Here is an 8103-nt window from a genome sequence, read left to right on the forward strand (position 1 = left end):
ATGAGAACACCATCTGACCAAACTCTTCTCTGAACTAGGATCCCTTTATCTAGCACAGGGATGGGGAAGCAGTGGTCCTCCGACATTAGTTTATTTGCAAAAGAAACAGTACAGTGTCATTTGATGTGCTGGTCAATTGGGAGAAGACAGTACTCTATTCTTGCCCTGTCAGACTCATCCAGGAGAGATGGGAAAGGAAATTTGGTCAGAAAATGACAGAGCTCTGTTAAAACTCCTGTTCTTTAGAGCAAGCCAGAACTGAAATGGGAAGAGGCTTCTTCCTAACACATTGTGTGGACAAGTCTGATATGCATAGCCCTGCCTACTGGAGTCAGAGGGATGTGCAACCTGCTCTTAAAAGATACCAGTTCATGGTATGCTGGTCTCAACTTTTAAAGTACAAGCAGAACTAGTTTCTGCTCACTGGTTTCTGCTCACATGCAAACCTTACTTCCTGGTGTGTATAGGATTCCAGCCTAAATGGCTCGAGATTGCAATGCCTCAAAGGACCGCCTTCTCTCACAAGAACTCACCTGGATATTAAGGTCTGTCTCAGGAGCCATTCTGAGGGTCCCTCCATCATTAGAGATAAGGCAGGTGCTAAATGCAGACAGGAACTTTTCGGTGGTGGCACGCCAACTCTGTAGCATCCTTGCACTTGAAGGCTTGCTTGACACAGACATCCAGCGAAGACCTTTTTATTCTCCCCTGCTGTTCAGATTTACCGTATTTTTCGCTCTATAAGACGCACCAGACCACAAGACGCACAAAGTTTTTGGAGGAGGAAAACAAGAAAAAAAATATTCTGAATCTCAGAAGCCAGAACAGCAAGAGGGATCGCTGCACAGTGAAAGCAGCAATCCCTCTTGCTGTTCTGGCTTCTGGGATAGCTGCGCAGCCTGCATTCACTCCATAAGATGCACACACATTTCCCCTTACTTTTTAGGAGGGGAAAAGTGAGTCTTATAGAGCAAAAAATATGGTAGTTATCTATCAATGACTGGGCTTTTCTGCCACTCCATTTTTTATCTGGTTGTTTCACTTATTTGTATGATTGTTGTTATTTTATTAGTATTTTCAACCTAATTTTAAGTAAGCCGTTCTGGAAGGCCGAGGTCTAAAATAGGCTACAAATCCTATGAATAAATGGAAGATTTACGTTCCTGTTTCTAGAAGCTCCTGTTTCTTAAAACAAAAGCAAAAAAGGGATTCAATTGACTGCAATCAGGAAAAGAATAACCTTTAATCGTTGCAAATTCACTTGCGGAAAACACAACATGCTAAAGTCCCTTTGGAGAGCTGCTGGTGCCAACTGCTTTACCACCAACCTTGGAAGGCACAGATAACAAATTAGCAGCCTCTTTAGTCATACTGAACTGGGCAGTTCTGTTATCTGTTAGCAGTGGTAGTTGGGGTTTTTTTTAATAAGAAAAAAACATATTTTTGCATTGATTTTCAAGAGAACAGGGTATATAAAAAATAATTAAACTGATATATCCTTCATCCCAATCCTTCCTGTCCATGCGTGTCTAGATTTCTTGTGACCTGTGCTAATTTAAATTTAAAATTCAGAATTAAAAACAATTGAAACAAAATAGTCACGGGAAAAGGATGTGTCCTGAAAACACATGTATCTGGTGTCAAAGGCTACTCCATTCGCAAACTGCTGATGACAGCTCTCAGCCACTTCATAATTGCTTTTAAATAGCTTGGGAGACAAGATGGAATCATGAGGGTCAAGGCAGGAAATCTCCCATGGTGCTGAAAACAGTGCCTTCCCACAAACTTTTTGGAAATAGCCCTGGAGGCAGGAGCAAAATCACTTAGTTCTATTGCCTGCAGTCACACCTAAGTTTCCATTAGAGATAAATTGAGTCTTGGGGGAAGAATGGTTAAATACTGGGCCTATTAGTACCATTGTTAGAGGTAAGCAATCGCTTTCAATATTACGGGCCACCTCAGCCAACTAGGTCCTCCATTCCTACAGCATAAAGTAGTTGTGTTAAGTCTGAACCTCAGTGATCTGTCTGTGATAATGGGCTCATGAGCCCTTCATTTAACAGAGTATTACCAATCCACTGTGTGGCAAACTGGTAAGTCAGGGGAATTGTAGGACATCACTGCAGTCAAACCAAAAATTCCTCCTTGGGCAGATGGGCATGTGAAGAGACTAAGACCCATAGAGCTTTCTTGTAGAGATCTGTGAGATCACTTCTTTTGTCTGCCTGGGCAGGAAGCTGGAATGCTACCGACTTCCTGCTTACCCGGGCAGTCTTTCCTCATCCAGCTTGCAAGCTGACCACATGTGCGTGTCTGACCTCAGGCACCATTTTTAAACTTACATTTTGTACTTTTGTAACTTTTGTCGCCTCCATTTTGCTACTGTAATTGCTACTGTAAATAGAAGCTTTGTGTGTGTATGATAAAGAAATACATAGTAGAAGAAATCTTGTCTGTCTGATCTAGAAATGAAATCATATTTTAAAATAATTTTTGCTTTAGATTTTTATAATCTAAAGCCCGTACCTACGGGACCGCCTCTCCTGGTATGCCCCACAGAGGAACTTACGGTCTTCAAATAAAAACATCTTGAAGGTCCCAGGCCACAGAGAGGTTAGGCTGGCCTCAACTAGAGCCAGGGCTTTTTCGGCTGCGGCTCCAACCTGGTGGAACGCTCTGTCACAAGAGACTAGGGCCCTGCGGGATTTGACATCTTTCCACAGGGCCTGCAAGACAGAGCTGTTCCACCAGGCCTTTGGTCAGGGCGCAGCCTGACTCCCTCCTTTGGCAATCTTTACAAAACTTTAGTTTATGGTTGCCATCAATTTTTATTTTAATTAATTTTTATAATGTTTTTATAATGTTGCACTATTTTAGTGTTGTTAGCCGCCCTGAGCCCGGCTTCAGCTGGGGAGGGTGGGATATAAATAAAATTATTATTATTATTATTATTATTATTATTATTATTATTATTATTATTATTATCATCATCATCATCATATATGGTATTTCTCTCTTTTTTTTAAATAGTTTTTTATTTGCTTTTTTTCCAAGGTCAAAATACATCGTCAATAACACAACAAAAGCAGTTTTGCAGAAAAAAGAAGAAATTATAAAAGAAAATTCACTTTTCCAGATCTATTTTCATAGTCAACTGGACTTCCCCACATCTTCCATCCCCTGCTTTCTTTACAATGAAAATAAACAGCAAGTTGATACCTTATTTTATGTGTTTTTGTGTTTTCATTTAATTATATAGTCTGTAATTTATATTTTTCAAAATCCTAACTTACTTTCCACCATTTACAAATCTCAATACTGAAGCATGTTTTTCCCAAAAACTTAGCAGATTCTCAACATTCATATAGCTTATAATGTTTTTGTAGATAGTCCTTGAATTTTTTCCAATCCTCTTCCACCGCTTCTTCTCCCAGATCTCGGATTCTGCCGGTCATTTCAGCTAGTTCCATGTAGTCCATCAGCTGTGAATGCCACTCTTCCAGCGTGGGTAGCTCCTGTGCCTTCCAATGTTTGGCTATAAGGATTCTTGCTGCTGTAGTTGCATATAAAAAGAAAACTCTATCTTTCTTTAACACTCTCTGGCCCACAATGCCCAGGAGGAAGGCCTCTGGTTTCTTGTGAAAGGTGTACTTAAACACCTTTTTCAACTCATTGTAAATCATTTCCCAGAAAGCCTTCACCCTCGGGCATGTCCACCAGAGGTGAAAGAAGGTACCTTCAGCCTCCTTACATTTCCAACATTTATTGTCAGACAGATGATATATCTTTGCAAGTTTAACTGGGGTCATGTACCACCTGTATACCATTTTCATAATGTTTTCTTTTAAGGCACTGCATGCCGTGAATTTCATACCGGTGGTCCATAACCTTTCCCAGTCTTCAGACATAATGTTGTACCCAATGTCTTGTGCCCATTTTATCATAGCTGATGTAACTGTCTCATCTTGAGTATTCCATTTAAGCAACAAGTTATACATTCTTGAAAGCACTTTCGTCTTAGGTTCAAGTAATTCTGTCTCTAGTTTTGATTTTTCCACCTGGAAACCAATTTTTTTATCCTTTTTAAAAACCTCTAGAATTTGGGCATAATGAAACCAGTCTCGCACCTTTCCCTTCAATTTTTCGAAACTCTGCAACCTCCAAGTATCACCAACTCTTTCTATTAACTCACAATATTTTGCCCAGCCACTCTCCATGTTACGTAGTTTGATGGCCTTGGCCTCCGTCGGTGATAACCACCTCGGGGGTCTTATTTTCAAGTAAGTCCTTATATTTAGTCCAGACGATAAATAGAGCTTTCCTGACAATATGGTTTTTAAACAATTTATGAGACTTTGCCTTGTCGTACCACAAATAAGCATGCCACCCAAAAGCATTGCTGTGCCCTTCCAGGTCTAGGACATCTGTGTTTTCTAACAGAAACCAATCCTTCATCCAGCAGAAGGATGCAGCTTCATAGTACAATCTTAAGTCCGGCAGGGCAAATCCCCCTCTTTCCTTTGCATCTGTTAGTATCTTAAATTTTATTCGGGGCTTTTTGCCCTGCCAGACAAACTTCGCAATGTCCTTCTGCCACTTTCCAAAACATTCCACTCTGTCTACGATCTGGAGGGTTTGAAACAAAAATAACATTCTTGGCAATACATTCATTTTGACTGCTGCAATCCTTCCCGACAAGGAAAGTTTCAATCTTGACCAAGTTTCTAAGTCCCTTTTAATTTCAGACCAACATTTTTCATAATTGTCTTTAAACAAATTCAAATTTCTTCCAGTCAAGTTAACCCCCAGGTATTTCACTTTTGTTACCACGTTTAATTCTGTTTCCTTCTGAAACCCATCTACTTCTGAAGGAGTCATATTTTTTGCCAAAACCTTAGTTTTTTGTTTGTTCAACTTAAATCCCGCTACCCGACCAAATTCAGAAATTAGCTCTAAAGCTCTTTTTGTACTAGTTTCTGGCTCCTGTACTGTCAAGACCAAATCATCTGCAAAGGCCTTCAATTTATATTGTTTTTCTCCGACCTGTATTCCTTCCACCTGTTGGTCCTTCCTAATCAAGTTCAGCAGCACCTCCAGGACAGAAATAAATAACAAGGGTGATAGGGGGCATCCCTGTCGTGTCCCTTTTTCAATTTTAAACTCCTCTGTCACCACATTATTTACTATCAGTTTAGCTTTTTGTTCTGAATAAATTGCTTCAATACCATTTTGGAACGCCCTTCCCACTCCCATTCCTTCCAAATTTTTCTTCATAAATTTCCAAGATATATTATCAAAGGCCTTCTCTGCATCTACAAAAATCAGAACTGCTTTTGTGTTCAAATTTGTCTGTAATAACTCCAAAACGTCGACAATATTCCTGGTGTTGTCAGACAAATGCCTACCAGGGAGAAAGCCTGCTTGGTCTTTATGTATTACTTCGTTTAAAACTTTTTTCAGTCTATTTGCCAAAATATCAGCAAAAATTTTGTAATCCACATTTAGGAGTGAGATGGGACGGTAGTTCTTAAGTTGAGTCTTTTCAGATTCCAATTTTGGTATCAGAGTGATGAATGCCTCTTTCCACGATTCTGGAGCCCCCTTCCCTTCCATAATTTGATTACATACCTCCGTTAGTGGCTGAACCAAATATTCCTTCAGTATCTTGTAATATTTGGAGGTAAGTCCATCTGGACCTGGGGATTTGCCTAATTGCATATTCTGAATGGCACTTTCAATTTCCTGTTGTGTTATTTTATAGTTCAGGGCTGTTTGTTTATCTTGTGTTAGTTTTTGCAGGCCATGACTTTTTAAGAATTGATTTATCTCAGTCTCTGCTTGGTGTCCTTGGGTAAACAATTTTTGAAGTATCTCTGGAAACACTTTCTAATTACTTCTGGTTTCTGAATACATTCTCCTTCAACCTCGAGATTGGTAACAAAGTTCAATTTTTGTCTCTTTTTCAGCTGCCATGCCAGCAGCTTCCCACATTTATTTGCCGATTCAAATGATCTTTGCTTCATCTGTTTAATTTTCCATTCAACTTCTTGATTTATTAGTTTCGCATATTGTGCTTGATGGAATTTTATTTCTCTTAAAACCTCTTTTGATTTTGGGTTTAATCTCAGTTTTTTCTCTCCGTCTCTTATCTTCTCCAAGATCTTGTCCTTTTTACCATTCCGGAGTTTTTTCTTAATAGAATTCTGTTGTATCAGAAACCCTCTCATAACAGCTTTACTCGTGTCCCAGATTATTCTCTCTTCCACCGAGGTATTCAAATTTATTTCAAAATAATCTTTCAGCGTTTTTGGGGCCTGTTTCACAATCTCCTGATCTCTAAATAAATAGTCATTCATTCTCCATCTGAAGGATCCAACTGGTGTAAGTCTCAAGTCCATTTTCAAAGCATTATGGTCGGAGCAGGTTTTAGGGCAGATCTCTATTTTTTTAGTCTTAGGTGCCAGTCCTCTAGATATCCAGATTTGGTCGATTCTTGTCCAAGATAGGTGGGCTTCAGAAAAGAATGTTCCCTCTTTACCTAAAGGGTTCTTTGTTCTCCAAATATCAGTCAAATCCATATTGTCTGTAAGTTCAAAAAAAGTCTTTGGGAGTCTACCATCTTTGGTCAAATTTTGGTTTTGTGACTTATCCATGTAAGTGGAGACAACCCCATTCATGTCTCCCATCAAAATGATGTTAGAATAGTCAATATGGTCCAGCATTATCTCGTGCAGCTTCTTATAGAATTCCGATTTCCCATCATTTGGTGCATAAATTCCTACTATCAAAAATTTTTCTCCTTGTGCTTGTATTTCAATTGCCAAAATTCTTCCAAATTCATCTTTAAACACCAACTTTGGTGCTAGACTCTCTTTTGCATAAATCACTACTCCTCTTTTTTTAACCTTGTCTGATGAAATAAATTCTTGGCCTAGTCTCTTATTAATTAACACTCTCCTGTGGAGCCTAGACACATGTGTTTCTTGAAGGCAAATGACATCCAATTGTTCTTTTCTCAATATGTGAAAAATCTTTTTCCTTTTTTCGGGGGAATTTGCGCCATTAATATTCCAACTGAGAAGCTGTAGAGACATCCTGGATCAATTTATTAGCCAGTAGGGGTGAAATATACTCAGAGTCGCAGAGTGATTTCATGCTCTTTATTCAGCTCATAGTGGTGAGGAGGAATGAATGAAAGTCCCCTCACAGTATCTGCTTTATATACATTATTTACACAATGGGCTGCACATGATTGGCTAATTCCGGAATTCTACTGTAAGCCAATCAGGTTGTGGATTCACTTCAATCTGGAGCAGGATTGGGTGGTTCCTGCCAACCAATCATACTGCTGCATTGTTCTAGGACCAATCAGACTGCTGCATTCTGAATCCTATTGTTCTAGGACTAATCAGACTGCTGCAATTTGGATCCTATTGTTCTCAGTACATAACACCCCTCCCCTCTAAGTTCCAGTCCTGCCCGGGAGGTCGCATTCATAGTCCTCAAGGTATGCCGGCGGCCTACGTGTGCGTTGCGGCCTGGGGTGTTCCCTGGTCCGGGCTCCAGGTTCTGGCTCGTGTTCCAAGGATGCTGGCTGTGATGGGGTTGTTTGGTCTGGTGCAACCGGCTCGCTCAGTCGTGGTTCTGGTTCTGGTGTCCTTTCGGCCTCACGGGTCCTCTCTGTATTTACTGATTCTGCCTCTCCTGCTGGCCCCTCCTGCTCTATGGGTCTCACTGCCCCGCTGTTCCCTTGGGACTCCTCTGACCTGTCCTCCTCCTGGGTTTCTCCCGGGAATCGTCACCGTATCTGGTCGCAGTGGCGGCGCCAGCATTGCCCCCCATCCGTTAGCACCTCGTACGACACGGGGCCAGTGACCCTGGTGACTGTGGCGGGTACCCATGCTGGGCCTGCCCCAAAATTCTTTGCGTACACTGGGTCCTGGGCCTCGAAGGTCCGGGGGTTCCTGCCTTCCCCCACCACTACCTCATCCTGAGCTCTATCGGGGTGAAGGCGGTCCAATCTGATTGCAAGGCGCCGACCCATTAGTAGTTCAGCAGGGCTCCGGCCAGTCGTTGAGCTGGGGGTGCTGTGCTGTGCTAGAA

This window comes from Podarcis vaucheri (genome assembly GCF_965113315.1).
Source record: "Podarcis vaucheri genome assembly, chromosome: 14".
Taxonomy (NCBI): Eukaryota; Metazoa; Chordata; class Lepidosauria; order Squamata; family Lacertidae; genus Podarcis; species Podarcis vaucheri.